Source organism: Gopherus flavomarginatus, chromosome 18, assembly GCF_025201925.1.
Source record: "Gopherus flavomarginatus isolate rGopFla2 chromosome 18, rGopFla2.mat.asm, whole genome shotgun sequence".
Lineage (NCBI taxonomy): Eukaryota > Metazoa > Chordata > Testudines > Testudinidae > Gopherus > Gopherus flavomarginatus.
The window spans coordinates 3195462-3214093 of NC_066634.1; the positions used below are offsets into that span (position 1 = coordinate 3195462).

Below are 18632 nucleotides of genomic sequence, written 5' to 3' on the forward strand. Positions count from 1 at the left end.
TCCCCAAGGGACTACACTATTGTGCGCCACAGGGCCCCGTCTCCTCCTCTTGCCCTCCCCAGCCCCTACTGAGATACAGACAAGACACACGGGATAACAACCAACCAGACCAACCCGCGGTAGAGCAGCAACCCTTCAGTAACAACCGGCTCTGCACAGGGTATATCGCAACAACTACCCCACCACACAGTGTATGTATACCAGCAACCCGACATTAGCCATCATCCCCACACCCAGCACACAGCAACACCCTGCCACGGGAACAATCGTGCTCACGCAAGAGGTATATAGCATGACCAGGAAGCACATGTGAAAAATCGGGACAAGGGGTGGGAGGTAATAGAAGCCTATATAAGAAAAAGACCCTATAAAATCGGGACATCTGGTCACCCTAGACGTATAGCAACACCTCAATATTAACGCCTGTCCCCAGGCAGGATGTAGAGTAAGAACCGTGGAGTAAAAATCATCCCACCCCACACAGCAGACCATCGACTCTCAGACTTCCCCCAGCAACACTCCATAACGAACCGTACACACACACACACACACACACACACTATAGCAACATCTTACATTAACAACCATCTCCACAAACAGCATTTAGCAACAATTCTACATTAACAACCATCACTGCAGTATGTAGCAACATCTCTACAGCAGCAAACACACACACACACACACACACACACACACACACAGAGTGCATATCGGCGGCACACAGTGCATATTGACTTCTTAGCAATATAAGCCATCTCTATATCCTGGGTTACAGAAACAATCTGACCTTAAATACCGTCACGGGGGTGGGGGGGCAGGAGTGTAGCAACATTCCTACAATATCAACCGTTCCCCTGGATATTGCACAGAAGCAACCACACGTTAACCACCACCATACCTACAGTGTGGAGCAGCAATCCAACATTAATAACTATCCTCACACACAGGGGATAGCAACATCCGTCCCATAGCAACCCTCCCCACATGGACTGCAGAAAAACCACCCTACACTACTAACCAGCCCCATACACAGTGTTTAGCAACAGCTCTACAGTAACGCACATTTGCACACACAGTACAACCCAACATTAACAACCATACACACACGATTTAGAGCAGCAAACCTACATTAACAACCAACCTCACATGCCACATGGTAACAACACTACCTTAACAGCCGTCTCCACACACAATGTGTCGCAACAACCCTACGTCAACCAATGCACCACAGGTGTCAATGGTGCAACAGCCACACAACAACCACCACCCCTCACACACACACGATCTAGCAACATTCTTGCAGGAACAACCTTGCCCACACAGTGTGTAGACCAACCATTGTTCTTTAACATACCTCTTCACACACCACACATAGCTACAACCCTATATCACAGCCACTAGTTGACACTGTTTATTACCACATCTTCCAAGAATAACGGTCCCCACAGTGCATTGTAGCAACCCCTATACAACCAACCATCCACACTCGGTGTGCAGTGACCATTTTAATTAACAACCCATTGCACATCGTGCCTGGGCCCCGGGGCCCATCCCCTCAATCGGACAGTAACAACCCTCTCCACGGTGTGCTGCAACAACTCTGTACATACGGAGCCTGGTCGACACACACAGCGCAGATCAACATCCCGACCATAACAACCGTCTCCACACACGGGGTAGCATAGAAAACGTACACTAATAACTATTCACGCACACATGGCGTGCAGCAACCAGCCAACTGATTAAGCAACCACCCACCATAAAAAAACATCCCCACACACAGTGTAAAGCAACAGCTCTGCAACAACCACTGTCACTAGCGACTGTAATAACCGCACAATAAAATCCATCACCGCACACAGACTATAGCACCAACCTGACATTAACAACCATGTATACACACACAATATAATAGGCTGTATAGTGCCCGTCATCCACACCCACAGCATAGAGTTACAATCCTATACTAGCCACTGGTGACACATACAGTTTATTACAACCGTACCCACACACCATCTGTAGCAGCAACCCTACAGTCACAACCGTCCACAACGTGTACATGAGAACAGCCAGACTGGGTCAGACCAAAGGTCCATCTAACCCAGTATCCTGTCTACCGACAGTGGCCAGTGCCAGGTGCTCCAGAGGGAATGAACAGAACAGGGAATCGTCAAGTGTCCGTCCCCTGTCGCCCATTCCCAGCTCCTGGCAATCAGAGGCTAGTAACACCTTCCCTGCCCATCCTGGCTAATAGTCATAGATGGACCTACCCTCCATGAATTTATCTAGTTCTTTTTTGAACCCTATTATAGGCCTGGCCTTCACAACATCCTCTGGCAAGGAGTTCCACAGGTTGTCAGTGTGTTGTGTGAAGAAATACTTCCTTTTATTAGTGTTAAACCTGCTGCCTGTTCATTTCATTGGGGGACCCCTAGTTCTTGTGTTATGAGCAGGAGTAAATAACATGTCCTGATTTACTTTCTCAACAGCAGTCATGATTTTATAGACCTCTACCATGCCCCCACCCCAGTTGTCTCTTTTCCAAGCTGAAAAGTTTCAATCTTATTAATCTCCCCTCATACGGCGGCCGTTCCATTCCCCTCATCAGGTAGAGCAAAGACCTTACCATAAAAGTGGTGCAGACACGTGGATGCTGGGCATCAGGTTTGGATAATTTTTGGTGGTGCCCAGAACGGGTCCAAGCAGAGCCATCTTGTCCATAGGACGGAACAGGGCAACCATCCCAGGCCCCACACTTTGGGGGGACGTGGGGTCCAGGATGGCCTGGGGGCTTAGTGTGGGGGGTGGCACTGGCAGCAGCAAGCAAGCCAGCCCCAGCCCACCCCTGCTCTGCCCTCTCCCCGCCCCCACTTCCCTCCTTCCCCCAAACCCCCGCCTCTTTCCGGCTTCTGCCCCAAGTGACACCAGGAGCCAGCAGGGCGGAGCGGGGCAGGCTGGGGCCGGGTCGCTCGCTTGCTGCTCCCAGCGCCAGGCCTCCCGCTAACCCCCCAGGCCAGAGGGGACCCATTAGATCGTCTCCTCTGACCTCCTGTCCCACCTCACAGGCCCCGCACGCTAAACCCAGCGACCGAAACGAGACCCAGGTGGTCTCCCAGGCCACAGGAGACTGGGCTATGAGGCACCACAGGCAGATGGGGGGGACCGAGGTGAACCAGTGTCTGAGGCGGGCAGACCCGGATAATCATGGCACATGACCCGCACCCACACACTGCAGGGAAAGGCGAAAAGCCCTCGAGGTCACTTCCAATGTGACCTGGGGAGGGGGGGTGAGTTAGACCCTACAGGCCAGCAAGACCCACCCAAGAGGGAGAACGCGCTGGGCCATCCCGCCCAGCGTCCTATCTCCAGCCATGGGCAGCCCTGAGGTTTCAGAGGAAGGCGATTTAAAAAAAAAAAGAAAGTTACCCCTCTTCCACATCCCCACTGCCTCAGAAGGAAACTGAGGCAGCAGGGCAGGCCTGACACTGGATGAAGAGAGACCCTGCCCCGGACACAGTTCCAGGGCAGTGTGTCCCTCCGTCCCCTTGCAGGTTTCAGACCCTGCATCTTCACCACTTACGGAGACCGTGCCCAGGACTACACCTCCCAGGTACCAATGCGGCTGCCCCAGTGGGTCCGACTGGGACTGGCCCCCGTGGTTCTCCCCTCTGTGCCCACTGGGGAATCCAGTGCCCCGGGACAGCCTGCTCCAACCAGAGCCTGGGCTACCCAGAACCTCCCCACCCCGCAAGGTCCAGCTCCGTCGGCCCCACCAGTGGTGTCCGTGCATCTGTTCCTCCCTCCCCACCCCCAACCTCTGGACACACAGGGCCCTTCTAACGAGTTATCCGCCGGGTTCACAGCCTCGCTGAGGCTGGAAGGCAGGGTCTTCCCAGCAGCGAGCTCTGGGTTCGCCTGTTCACTCACCTGCCCCCAAAACCTTTCTGTTTGTTCCCCCCCCCCCAGCCCTGGACATATAACCCACTATATCCACCCAGCCGCCACTTGCCAGCTTCAGCCGTCCGGCGACCTGTGCCGCTATCAGACCACCTAGCAAAACGCCCTGCTATTTAACCCGAAATCAAGCACCCCCAAAACTTTGCCCATCACAGCCACCCCCCACCCCTCAGGAGGGATTCGGCGACTGTTTCACACGGCAGTCCATCGACTTGCAGCAGCAGGAGCCCCACGGCGGTTAGCGCATGGCAAGCTAGCGGCGGGCCGTAGGTTCGCTCGCTGTGCTCCGTCGACAGGGTCTGGAAGCCATTTCCTCCCCGCTCGCCAGACCCAGGGTCTCCAAGAATATAGAACGGGAACTGGGAGAATTTTCCGTTTTGTCCCCAAGATTCACATCCAAAGCCACGGGAGCGATTCTTCCTCTTTGCCAAAGAGCAGGGGGAGGAGATCAGGGAAGACCCCTGTCCCTCTGGAAAAAAAATCCAAACTTTTAAAAAAGAAGGAGCTTCAAACCGAAAGGGAAAACTCTGCATGGCGTTTGCCCCCTGCTCCAGCGGCGAAAACAATGGAGGAAAAGTTTTCCTTTTGTTCTCCTTTTTGTTGGAAGTAGCCCCCTCTCGTTTTAAAAAAGTTTTGATTCAAACTTTTTCCTTTCTTCTTTTACAACAAAGAAAATAAAAAACTTCTGGAGGGAAAAATGAACTTTCTTTGTTGACATTTTTTTTTCCCAGCAGCCCCTGGGATAGCCATCAGCCCCTTTCACCGTGTCTGGTTCGACTCCCATTAGATCCTACTCCCCACCTCCGACCTGCTTCATTTTCAGCCCTTTTCAGCCCCTGGTAGCCACCAGAGCCAGAAGGGACCATTAACTCAGTCTAGTCTGATCCCCACTGCGTCACACAGGCCGGAAAGTCCCACCCAGTTACCCCTGTGCTGAGCCCAACGACTTCCCGAGAGGCCCCCAAGTCTGGAGCTGAAGACGCCAAGAACCAGAGAATCCTTAACAAGCTCACAGCCAAAGCTGCGACTTTAAACCCATTTTGTTCAGCCGCTGCCAACCCTGGGCGGACGCCACTTAATCCAATTGAAACCTGGCTCAGCCGTATCGATTTAATCCGATTTCTGCCAAGCCGGGTTGAGCCAGGTTTAAGGGATCTCAAAGCAGCTGCACTTTTCGCCAGAAGCTTTGTCGGCCCGCCGCACCCGCATCGCTTTGCCATGCAGCCCGCTGGCATGAAAGGCGGCATTCTCGCGGTTCCAAGCTCAGGGGAGAGCGACACCACATGCACGTGAACGCAACCCAGATCCACTCGCAGCACCCGCCACTGCTTCCCCCAAGTTGGCTCAGAAGCGAAAAACTGCGCGTAGCCGACGTGCCGCTCAATTTCCAGTGATTCACCGGTGCAAGGCGGGTGCTCTGGCAGCTCTCACGCAATATCTGGTGCTCTTCCCGCCCAGCCCTGAGCTCCGTATCCTTAGAGAGGCCCAGAGCCCAGAAGGAACCATTAGATTATCGAACTTTCTGTACATCTCAGGCCGTAAAATTCCTCCCATCTTCCAAGTCGCTGCGAGATGGAAGGGTCCATCAATCCCCATGGGAGTTCAGTCCAGCGGTGACTCCCCACCGCCCCGCCCCAGTTCAAAATTGCACCCAATTTTTATATATATATATATATATATATAAATCTCGTGATTTTTAACCCAACGCGTCGTTTTCAGGGATGCCATCACCGACGCGAGCTACCCCACCACTACAAACCGGATTCACATCGGTTTGCAAGTCCACACTCAAACCGGGGCCAGTGGCCACTGAGGCAAGGTGGGGACAGAGGGTTGGGGGTCCCCCTGGTAGCACCCCAGGGTAAGAGGCACCAGGGTCCGGGAGGGACACCAGGGCCTGAGCCAGGTGAGACGCTGGACAGCAGAGGGCCCGCCAAAGCTGGTGAAGAGCTAATTCCCAAGATGACCAGCAGGAGGCGCCACAGCAGTGAGTCTCACTTCACCACAGGAAGACAAATCAGCCTCCTGAAAGGGGGACGGTGGTCTGGACAGGTTGAGAACCACTGTCCTATGGTCACACAAAGAGTTAAATAATAACAGTAAGGTAGAGAAACTGCAAACTTTAGCACTACGGGCCCTTCATGTTGATATTGGCAAGCAAAGAGCTACATTAAAAAAAAGTTAAGGTTGCAAAATCAAGCCCTGTAAAGTTAGGGGCTGCCAGCACCAAGGTGAGTACCCTGAACTCTGACCCCCAGAGCATCTGCATGATCATAGTCAGTAATGCCACGGCCACATACCATATTTTCCACAAGGCCCCTGCCCGATTCAGGGCACATGAGAAAGAGGCCTCATGGAATGAGCAGCTATTCGACAGATCTTTGCATCTGCATTTCTCAAGACCAGATTTACCGCACACCATACCAATCCCATTCTGAGGACAGAAGTATTCAGGGTCCGGCAGGTTTTTCAACGGCCTTCACCGCGCCCATCCCAGAGCACTCCGCGAGCACGAATAAATGCACACTGTGGAGCGAGGGGCGGCATTCACCCCATTTTGCAGACGGGGAGCAGCGAAAAGCCAAAATCTGCCAAAGCACTCGCTGATTTCAAGTGCCCCATTTGTAAACTAGAAATTTCCTCATGCGTCGCCCCACAGACCATCCCCACAGGAGGCAACCAGCAAGGCTCGGATCTTTAGAGCCGCCCCGCGTGCCTGTGCACTTGAGCTGACCAAGTGACTGGTAGCACTAGAAGGCTGTTATCCTCTCTGTGGGCCTAGTCACCAGAGGATGACGGAGACACACACATGGCCAGGGGCATTCACAGCCACTTGGGAACTCAGGACTAAGGGTGGTCGATTCCCAGAGCTGGAGGGGAGCATGCTCCAGTGGTTACAAACCCTTCTGCCCAGGTTCCCCCCACCTCTCTCTGTTCCCTTCTGCTCCTAACCCACCGCCCAAGGTCCTGCCCCTGTTTCCTTCCCATTTGTACCCCTCTCCGCTCCCCTTATTCCAAAACCCTCCTGCAGACTTCTGACCCTTCTGCTCATCCCCTTGTTCTTCACCATGCCAGATTGGGCCAGGTTCTCACTGCAATGGCAAAAGGCACTTCCCTGGCCCTAGGGCAACTGCTTCCCCCACCCCAGCCAAATGCACTGAAGCATGGTGTTCCTGGGAAAATCCATCCAGCTTGGCTGGGTTATTAGGCTCTGAAAATCGCTGTTCACACATAAGGACAGCCATAATGGATCCGACCCCTGGTCCATCTAGCCCAGTGTCCTGTCTTTTGACAGTGGCCAGTGCCAGGTGCCCCAGAGGGAATGAACAGAACAGGGCAATTATCAAGTGATCCATCCCGTCACCCGTTCCCAGCTTCTGGCAGTCAGCGGTCTAGGGACACCCAGAGCATGGGGTCGCCTCCCTGGCTAATTGCCATGAATTTATCTAATTCTTTCTTGAACCCTGTTATACTTTTGGCCTTCACGTCTGCCAGCAACAAGTGCCACGGGTTGCCTGTGCACGGTGTGAAAAAATACTGCCTTCCATTTGTTTTAAACCTGCTGCCTGTTCATTTCTTTGGCTGACACCTGGTTCTTGTGTTGTGGGAAGGCGTAAATAACACTTCCCAGTTCCCTCGCTCCACGCCAGTCATGGTTTTACAGATCTTGTTCATATCCCCCCTTAGCCGCCTCTTTTCCAAGCTGAGCCGGCCCTGTCTTTTCAATCTCGCCTCACACGGAAGCCGTTCTGCACTCTTGATCATTTTTGTGGCGCTTCTCTGTACGGTTTCCAATTCTGATATATCCTTCTTCGAGATGGGGTGACCAGAACTGCCCGCAGTGTTCAAGGTGTGGGTGTACCATGGATTTATAGGGGGGCAATATGACCTTTTCTGTCTTATTCTCTCTCCCTTTCTTAATGGTTCCCAACATTGTTTGCTTTTTTTGATGGCCGCTGTGCACTGAGTGGATGTTTTGGATGTGGCATTGGGATTCTGTTTTCCCATGTGGGTATTTTGCATTTATCAACACTGAATTTCATCTGCCATTGTCTTGCCCAGTCACTCAGCTTCATGAGATCCTTTTGTAGCTTTTCGCAGTCTGCCTGGGACTTAACTATCGTGAGTAGTTTTGAGTCATCTGCCAACTTTGCCACCCGTTTTTCCTGTTCATTTATAAGTACGCGAAGCAGCGCTGGTCCCGGTACAGATCCTTGGAGGACTCTGCTGTTTACTTCTCTCCACTGTGAAAACTGACTATTTCTACCTCTTATTTCACATCTTTTAACCAGTTACTGATCCGTGAGAGGACCTTCCCTCTTACCCCCATGACAGCTCTTTGCTTAAGAGCCTTTGGTGAGGGACCTTGTCAAAGGCTTTCTGACAGTCTAAGTCAGGGGTAGGCAACCTATGGCGCACGTGCTGAAGCTGGCACGCGAGCTGATTTTCAGTGGCACTCACGCTGCCCGGGTCCTGGCCACTGGTCTGGAGGGCTCTGCATTTTAATTTAATTTTAAATGAAGATTCTTAAACATTTTAAAAACCTTATTTACTTTACATACAACAATAATTTAGTTCCATATTATAGACTTCTAGAAAGAGACCTTCTAAAAACATTTAAATGTATCACTGACATGTGAAACCGTAAATTAGAGTGAATGAATGAACACTTGGCACAGCACTTCTGAAAGGTTGCCGACCCCTGGTCTAAGTACACCATATCCACCAGATCCCCCTGGGCCACATGGGTTGACCCCCCTCAAAGAATTCTAGTAGATTGGTGAGGCGTGATTTCCACTTACAAAAGCTGTGTTGACTCTTTCCTCTACAAATCATGTTCATCCATGTGTCTGGTAATTTTGTTCTTTACTAGAGTTTTAATCAAATTTGCCTGGTACTGAAGTGAGGCTTATCGGCCTGTAATTGCCAGGATCACCTCTGGAGCCACTTTTTAAAATCAGTGTTACAATAGCTATCTGCCAGTCGTCTGGTACAGAGACCGATTTCAGCGATAGGTTACATACCGCAGTTAGTACGTCTGCACTTTCCTATTTGACTTTCTGACGAACTCATGGGTGATACCATCCAAACCTACTGCTGTCTAATTTATTCAATTGTTCCCAAACCACCTCTACTGGCAGGTCAATCTGGTACAGTTCCTCGGGTCTGTCACCTTAAAAGAATAGCTCAGGTGTGGGAATCACCCCCAGACCCTCTGCAGCAAAAACCGACGGAAAGAATTCATTGAGCTTTCCCAGAACAGTCTCGTTTTCCTTGAGCGCTCCTTTAGCCCCTCGATTGTCCAGGCTTCCTCCTTCTGATGTACTTACAGCAAAGATTTTTATTTTAGTTTTAATTTTTGCATCTTTTGCTAGTTGCTGTTCAAATTCTTTTTTGGCCTGCCTAATTATACTTTTACACTTGACTGGACACCGAGTTTCTTGTTCCTTTCTCTTTTCCTCAGGAGCATTTGACTTCCAATTTTTAAAAGATGTCTCCTTGTCTCTAATCACCTGACTCTGTTGTTTAACCGTGGCAGCATTTATTTATTTACTGTTTTGCTCCTCAGAGAGAGAGGGTGTGTTTAAGTCTGAGATACATATATAGTTTAAGCCTCTTTTATGCTGGGTTGTTGGGGGTTTCCATGCAGCTTGCAGGCATTTCACCCTGGCGACTGTCCCTTTTCATTTCCATTTAATTAGCCTCCTCGCTTTTGCGTAATTCTCCTTTTTGAAGTTAAATACGACTGAGGTGCTTTTTATTTTTGTATTTTCCCCCCTACAAGGATGTGAAATTTAAGTCCATTTCGTCGCTGTTATCGAGTGGTTTAGCGACACTCACCTCTTGGACCAAATCCTGTGCATCACTTAGAAACAAATGAAGAATCGCCTCTCCCCTGGTGGGTCCCCGGCCCAGCTGCTCCAAGAAGTTGTCATTTAGGGTGTCTAGAAATTTTCTCTCTGCCTCCCGGGCTGAGGGAGCATGTGCCCAGTCAGTCTGGGGCTAGCTGAAATCCCCCTTCTAATCTCCCTGAGTCACTATCACCCTCCTGGTAGGTGGTCAGTCGTATAGTCCTGCGGCTGTGTGCTTGTTATTCAAGCAGAGAAATGCTATCGATATAGATTCGACGGGACACTTTGATTCATTTACTATATGACTTGATGTTTTCTTTCATGTGTAGCGCCGCCCCACCCTCCACCAGCGCCACCCACTCTGTCATTCTGAGATACTTTTAATCGCTCTCCCCATGCCGCAGGGATTATCGTCAATCCACCAAGTTCCTGGTACATCAATAGCCTCACAGCGCCAGGCACTTAACTTCACCCCGTTTAGTATTTAGACTCCTTGCATTGATCAGATGGGTCGATATTTACTTGCCTGCCTTCCTGTGGGGTAATCAAAGGGGACACTCACGTTTGACGGTTTGTCTTCAGTTCCGACCTGTTCTTTATTGACCTCTCTCCTCTCCTCCTTACTAGGAGCGAGAGATTCCCTTTTCATAGCTCATCCCCTAAGGGTGTGTCCATCCAAAACCCATGCACCTCGCACTCATCGGCCCTTAGTGTCAAAACTCCTCTGGACTCATAGAAGATCAGGGTTGGAAGGGACCTCAGGAGGTATCTAGTCCAACCCCCTGCTCAAAGCAGGACCAACTCCAACTAAATCCTCCCGGCCAGGGCTTTGTCAAGCCGGGCCTTAAACACCTCTAAGGATGGAGATTCCCCCACCTCCCTAGGGAACCCATTCCAGTGCGTCACCACTCTCCTAGTGAAATAGTGTTTCCTGATATCCAACCTAGACCTCCCCCACTGCAACATGAGACCATTGCTCCTTGTTCTGTCATCTTCCCCCACTGAGAACAGTCTAGATCCATCCTCTTTGGAGCCCTCTTCAGGGAGTTTTTAATGTGACATGACAGGAATCTGGCTCCAATTTGGTTTAGGTGGAGTCCATCCTTCCTGTCAGCCGTGGCTCCAGGAACCAGTGCTCCAAGCGTGTGCCTGGGGTAGCAAGCCGCAGGGGGAGCCCTGCTGGTCGCTGTGAGGGTGGCAGTGAAGCTGCCTTCGGTGGCTTGCCTGTGGGAGGTGCCTGGTCCCGCAGATTCAGCAGCTTGCCTGCAGGAGGTCCGTGGTCCCGCGGATCCGGCAGCAATTCGGTGGCGGGAACGCCGAAGCCGCGGGTCTGGCGGACCTCCCACAGGCGCACCGTCGAAGCCATGGGACTGGGGACCTCCCACAGGCAAGCCCCCAAATCTGCGGGACCGGGGACCTCCCGCAGGCGCACCGCCGAAGCCGCGGGACCGGGGACCTCTCGCAGGCGCGCCGCCAAATCCGTGGGACCGAGGACCTCCCGCAGGCGCGTCGCTGAAGCCGCGGGACCGGGGACCTCTCGCAGGCGCACCACCAAATCCACGGGACCGGGTGACTAGGAATGTTCTTAATGTTTTCTCTGAATACTGTGTTGGTGCCTCAGTGTCCCCATGGCAGTTAAGTATCTGGCAGAGTAAAGGGCCAGTGCTCCTAAATGCCTGACACTCTTGTCTCCTGGCAACTGATGGCCTGGACCCCTCCTCTGCAAAGGTGCCAACTGAAGGTGTTGGAGACAAAGAGATCAGGTGACCTCCTGGCCCGGGAAAGGAGCTGAGCAGAGAGGAGGGGCTGGGGGGGGTTGTTAGTCGGGAGCTGGCTGGGGACGAAGAGTGAAGTGCAGACGTGGGGGTCTGGCTCACTGCGGGAAGCGCACGGAGGGGCAGAAGATGCTGAATGCTCCAAGGAGAGACCCAGGAGGTGAAGACGTGTGAGCTTCTTGCCCTGAACAAGTCTGCTCCAAGGGAGAGGAGGATCCCCAAAGTCCTGACTGGCTTGGTGGGGAGCAGTTCCAGAGCATCGCCCGGGGACTTCGTGAGACCGGGGACCTCCCGCAGGCACACAGCCGAAGCCGCGGGACCGGGGACCTCCCGCAGGCGCGTCGCCAAAGCCGCAGGACCGGGGACCTCCTGCAGGCGTGTCGCCGAAGCCGCGGGACTGGGGACCTCCCGTAGGCGCGTCGCCGAAGCCGCGGGACTGGGGACCTCCCGCAGGCGCGTCGCCGAAGCCGCGGGATTGGGGACCTCCCGCAGGCGCGTCGCCGAAGCCGCGGGACCGGGGACCTCCCGCAGGCGCATCGCCGAAGCCGCGGGACCGGGGACCTCCCGCAGGCGCGTCGCCGAAGCCGCGGGACCGGGGACCTCCCGCAGGCGCGTCGCCGAAGCCGCGGGATTGAGGACCTCCCGCAGGCGCGTCGCCGAAGCCGCGAGACCGGGGACCTCCCGCAGGCACGTCGCCGAAGGCAGCCTGGCTGCCGTGCTTGGGGCAGCGAAAAAGCTAGAGCTGCCCCTACTTCCTGTACAGGTGCCTCCTTTCCCAAAAGGTTCCCCAGTTCCCTAATAAACCTAAACCCCTCCTCCCTACACCATCGTCTCATCCAGGCATTGAGACCCTGCAGGTCTGTCTAACTGGCCCTGAGCATGGAACCGGGAGCATTTCAGAGAATGTGCCCATGGAGGTCCTGGACTTCGATCTCTTACCTAGCAGCCTACATTTGGCCTCCAGGACGCCTCTCCTACCCTTCCCCATGTCGTTAGTACCTACATGTACCACGACCACCGGCTCCTCCCCAGAACTGCGCGTGAGTCCGTCCAGATGTCTCGAGAGGTCCGCAACCTTCACACCCAGCAGCCAATTCACCCTGCAGTTCTCCCGGTCATCGCAAACCCAACTCTCTATATTTCTGATGCTCGAATCGCCCATGAGTATTACCTGTCTCTTACCTAGCCTCAGCATGAGAGGACACCGTGATCATCTGGAAGGAGGGTCCCAGCTACCGGATTGCTTCCCTCTGCTCCAGCTAGATGTTCTCCTTCCCCGAGACTTTCATCCTCCTCCGCAGCACAGAGGGTGTCAGACCAGGGGTGGGGGAAAGTCTGGGTCACTCTCTGTCTCCCTCAGCTCCTCCAGTGCAGCCACTCGGGTCTCCAGAGCCCGACCTCGGTCTCAGAGGGTCATGAGTGACTGGCACCAAATGCCCACATCCGCCCCCTGCCCAGACGGTGGGTAAGCCAGCACTGCATTCGGTGCTATAGACCGGATGGGCCCTGCGCTGCGGCTGGACGGCCGCCTGCACTCATTTACTCTTGCGGGGGGTTGTGTGTTTGTGTTCTTTGTGTGTGTGTGCGGGGGGGGGGGTTCTTTGCAGGGGCAGGAAGGGAATCATTGGCTTAAATTTCGAGAATGTTTATTAGGTGTCTCTGGCTCACATGCACCCTCTCTCAAGGCCGTGTCTGGCTGCTAAATTGTCCAAAAACAGTGTCTGCACAGAGTATGCTCCCGCCACACAGAGCTCCAACAACCACACAGAGCATGTTCCCGCCCCACAGAGCTCCAACAACCACACGGAGCATGCTCCCGCCCCACAGAGCTCCCTGAAAGCTGCACGGAGCATGCTCCCGCCCCACAGAGTACCCTGAAAGCTGCACGGAGCATGCTCCCGCCCCACAGAGCTCCAACAACCACACGGAGCATGCTCCCGCCCCACAGAGTGCCCTGAAAGCTGCACGGAGCATGCTCCCGCCCCACAGAGTACCCTGAAAGCTGCATGGAGCATGCTCCCGCCCCACAGAGCTCCAACAACCACACAGAGCATGCTCCTGCCCCACAGAGTGCCCTGAAAGCTGCACGGAGCATGCTCCCACCCCACAGAGCTCCCTGAAAGCTGCACGGAGCATGCTCCCGCCCCACAGAGCTCCCTGAAAGCTGCACGGAGCATGCTCCCGCCCCACAGAGCTCCCTGAAAGCTGCATGGAACATGCTCCCGCCCCACAGAGCTCCAACAAGCACACAGAGCACACTCCTGCCCGGGGCAAAATCAACTTAAGGGACTTACTGGTCCGCAGGGCAGCTGGGGGTTCTGAGCAACGGGGGTCGGGGGGAAGGGGGCTCAACAGAAGGGGCGGGGCTTCAGGCAGAAGGGGCGGGGCTGAGGCCCTAGGCTGCCCAGCTGGGCTGGCTACAGCTGCCCCTGCGGGTGGCACCAGGCACCAGAACTCAGAGCCCAGACGCCCTCGCCCCAGGGCGACCGGCTGGGAGGCAGAGGGGAGACGAGCAGGGGGGCGGGAGAACAGGGTGACCTCTCCAGAATCTGCAGCCGAACCCAGGAGTGGAGGTCAAAGGTCCCAGCCCACATGATGAAATTTCTATTTCCCCCCCACACCTCAGTTTATTTTTAACAACCTAGGAAATTAAAGGCAAAGAACCACGTCGACGAGCGTTACGGCGGCAAAGTCAAACCCACAAAAGGTGGGGGAATTCCAGGGTTAATAATAGGAAGTTAATTCTGCCCCCCACCACCCCCTCGCTCCGACCAGCACCGGGGCCTGCACTAGGATCTAGTCTCACATCCGACTTCTCTGCAGTGAGCGCACAGCGCCCCGAGATCAGGGTCCCCCAGCTGCTGCCTGGACGTGCCCCCCCCATCCGAGATCAGACACTCCCCCTCCGAAAATGCGATACCAGCCCCAGCGAGCAACAAAGAATCTGATCCGCGCTCTCTGTGCTGCCAGCTAGCATCCCATGGAGCGCAGGACAGAGCCCCCCGTCCCCCCATCCCGCGGGAGCCCGTCCCCTCTCATCCCCCAGTGGAGGAACATCCCTGTCCCCTCCCAACCCATTTTGAAAGGGCAGACGCTCATGTGGGGCTGTGTTCCTGAGGGAGGGCTTTGTGGGGGAGCAACTGCCCCCCAGCAGCAAATCCATGCTTCCTGCACTCCCTCTGAACCCCACAGACGTGCCCTGCCCCAAATATCCACCTGTCGTCCCCCCCCACAGGGGACCCTGATCCCAATACACTTCCCCTCTGCCCCCCCGTACAGGCCCCACACCCTCCATCCCCAATACACTCCTCCTCACATCCACTGTAGAGACGTGCCCCCTTCCCAACCAGCCTACACCTGCCCACCCCATCCCCAATATATAGCCCCTCCCCCACCCCAGCCCACACCCCCAACCCCAATGCACAGGTCCTCCCCCACCCCACACAGCCTAAGCCCCCCAGCACCTATATGCAGTCCCTCCCCCCACCCCACACAGTCTACACCCCCACCCCAATACACAGCCCCTCCCCCCACCCCACACAGCCTACCCCCCAGCCCCAATGCACAGCTCCTCTCCCCACCCCACACAGCCTACCCCCCAGCCCCAATGCACAGCCCCTCTCCCATCCCACACAGCCTACACCCCTCAACCCCAATGCACAGCTCCTCTCCCCATCCCACACAGCCTACACCCCCACAGCCCCAATGCATAGCCCCTCTCCCACCCCACACAGCCTACACTTCCCCACCCCAATGCACAGCCTCTCCCCCTACCCAACACAGCCTACACCCCCCACCCCAATGCACAGCCCCTCCCCCCACCCCACACAGCCTACCCCCCAGCCCCAATGCACAGCCCCTCTCCCATCCCACACAGCCTACCCCCCCACCCCCAAAGCACAGCCCCTCCCCCCACCCCACACACCCTACACCCCCGTACCCCCAATGCACAGCCCCTCCCCCACCCCACACACCCTACCCCCCCACCCCCAATACACAGCCCCTCCCCACCCCACACAGCCTACACCCCGCACCCCCAATGCACAGCCCCTCCCCCACCCCACACAGCCTACCCCCCAGCCCCAGTGCACAGCCCCTCTCCCATCCCACACAGCCTACACCCCCCACCCCCAATGCACAGCCCCTCCCCCACCTCACACAGCCTACCCCCCAACCCCAATGCACAGCTCCTCTCCCACCCCACACAGCCTACACCCTCACAGCCCCAATGCATAGCCCCTCCCCCACCCCACACAGCCTACACCCCCACAGCCTCAATGCACAGCCTCTCCCCCTACCCCACACAGCCTACACCCCCCACCCCCAATGCACAGCCCCTCCCCATCCCACACAGCCTACACCCCCTAACCCCAATGCACAGCCCCTCCCATCCCACACAGGATACACCCCCCAACCCCAATGCACAGCCTCTCCCCCACCCCACACAGCCTACACCCCCCCAGCCCCAATGCACAGCCCCTCCCCATCCCACACAGCCTACACCCCCCAACCCCAATGCACAGCCCCTCCCCCACCCCACACAGCCTACCCCCAGCCCCAATGCACAGCCCCTCCCCACCCCACACAGCCTACACCCCCCAGCCCCAATGCACAGCCCCTCCCCCACCCCACACAGCCTACACCCCCAACCCCAATGCACAGCCCCTCCCCCACCCCACACAGCCTACACCCCCCACCCCAATGCACAGCTCCTCCCCCCACCCCACACAGCCTACACCCCCCAGCCCCAATGCACAGACCCTCCCCATCTCACACAGCCTACACCCCCCAGCCCCAATGCACAGCCCCTCCCCATCCCACACAGCCTACACCCCCCAGCCCCAATGCACAGCCCCTCTCCCCACCCCACACAGCTTACACCCCCCAACCCCAATGCACAGCCCCTCTCCCCACCCCACACAGCTTACACCCCCCAGCCCCAATGCGCACACACACACACACACACCCCAGAACAATCTGACCGCAAACCCATTAATCTCTCTCTCACAGACACACGTGCTATTCTGGGGCCTATCAGCCCCCCTCCCCTCAGCCCTGCCCCCCCCCGGAGAAGATACCAGCCTGGGAGGGGGAGGTGGGGTGGGGGGGAGAAAGAGGAAACGGGGGGACGGATCAGTGGGGGAAGGGGCTTCAATGCAGGGAAAAGGGAAGGAGAAACCCCCCTCCCCCCCCAGCTCAATGGGTCGGCATGGGCCGCGCTCATCTCCCCCCGCAGCTCCTCGCATGGCTCGGGGGGGCGCTCCGAGCCGGAGGGATGCGGGGAAGGAAGGGGGGATGGAGGGAAGGATGCAGGAAGGAGGGATGCGGGGAGGGGGGAAGGAGGGACGCGGGGAGGGGGGGATGCAGAAATCAGCACCTTGTTGGGGGGAGGCAGCGGAGTGGCCCCCCCAGCCCTGGTCCCTCGGATCCTGCTTCTTCCCCCCGCTACGACCCCGGATCCTGCCCGTCTTCCGACGACACAACGCGCCTCCGTCCCCCCACCCCCCCGACGCTGCTCCCTTCCCTCCTTCCGCCGCCCCCCCCCCCGCCAGGAGCCCGACCCCCCCCCGAACCCCGCTCCCGCCCGGCCCCTGCTCCGGGCGCTAATCAGGGTTTCCAGTCACACTGCGGTGCAGGGGCCTGCGCGCTGCTCCCCGCCCCCGGGCCCAGGGCACGTCCCCCCCCCCCCGGCACCTCCCCCCACCCCCAGGCACTGCCCCCCGGTTCCTCCCACCCCCGGCACCTGCCCCTCCCCCGGTTCTCCCCAGCCAGGGCACCTCCCCCCTAAACCCAAGCACTTCCCCCCCCCCGTTCATCCGCCCCCCGGGGCAGCTCCCCCCAAACCCAGGGCACCTCGCCCTCCCCCCCCCCAGGGCATCTCCCATTCATGCTTCCTCCCCCCAGCCCAGGGCACCCCCCCCCAGTTCCTCCCCAGCCCCAGGCACGTCCTCTGGCCCCTACGGCACCTTCCCCCCAGCCCAGGGCACCTCCCTCCCCCCAGCCCAATGTGCCTTCCCTCCACCCACCCCCTGCTCTCCTGCCCCCCCATGCCAGCCCAGGGCACCCCCCCCCCCAGTTCCTCCCCAGCCCCAGGCACGTCCTCTGGCCCCTACAGCACCTTCCCCCCAGCCCAGGGCACCTCCCTCCCCCCAGCCCAATGTGCCTTCCCTCCACCCACCCCCTGCTCTCCTGCCCCCCCATGCCAGCCCAGGGCACCTCCCTCCCCTCCATTCCCACAGGCTACATCCCCCTCCCCCAGCTCCAGGTCCCTCTCCCCCCCTCCCGTCCCCAGCACCCCGACGCCAGGCAGGGCCTGTCTCGCCCAGCCCTTTGCCTCAAGCTCTCAGAGTAACTGGGCTGCTCCCCAGTCCTTCTCCCCAGCCCCAAGGGCGGATTAGTCACTGGCGCGGCCCCCATCCCCAGAGGAGCTGGGCGACTCATTCTCCTCACAGCCCCGCAGGAGGCAGGGTAGCACCACTAGCTCTGTGTACAGGTGGGAAACTGAGGCAGGGGGAAGGCAAAGGGGGAGCCTAAAATCCCACCAGAAAAGCAGAGCCTGGCACCCGGCTCACCCAAGCCCAAATCACTGGTCTCCGCTTCCTCTGGCGACCTTGGGATTTTGAACCCAGGACCAGAAACAAGCCCCTAGTCCCATGCCAGCTCAGGACTGGGTCCTGCTCTCTCACAGTGCTCCCTAGCTCGACCGCCCGATATGGGCTGGAGGCAGAAGTCGCCGGGCGACGTTCCTCGGCCGAGGGCTACGGAGGCAGCCAGACTGGATGACACTATCGTCGCCGTAAGCTGGGTCAAATTTCCCAAAGCGCCCGTGTGGCTTCAGAGTTTTGTTTGATGCAGGCACCTGGGGCGGGAGTGGGACACAGGCCCCTAGGGGACGGGGTCACAACACTCTTCGGGCACCAGCCTGCTGGCTGAAATGGGATGTCCCGCTCACTCAAAACCAGCGAGCAAGCAAGCCTGGGCTACCTACCTCCAGGAGAGCATCCCATCCCATCAACCAGGGGCCACCAGACCGTCCCTAGCTCTGCGT

At 56.9% G+C, this 18632-nt stretch overlaps 1 protein-coding gene across 4 annotated transcripts in view; it reads right to left on the reverse strand.

Moving 5' to 3' along the window:
* LRRC4B (leucine rich repeat containing 4B) overlaps window positions 1–18632 on the reverse strand; it is a 45084-nt gene that overhangs the window by 3511 nt on the left and 22941 nt on the right. Inside the window, exon 1 of one of the 4 annotated variants that reach the window (XM_050927976.1) lies at window positions 16962–17069. The exons of the other annotated variants lie outside the window; for them this stretch is intronic. The gene's annotated coding sequence lies outside the window, so the exon portion shown is untranslated. Of the gene's footprint in view, window positions 1–16961; window positions 17070–18632 lie in introns of those variants that run through there. 4 annotated transcript variants of the gene reach the window in all.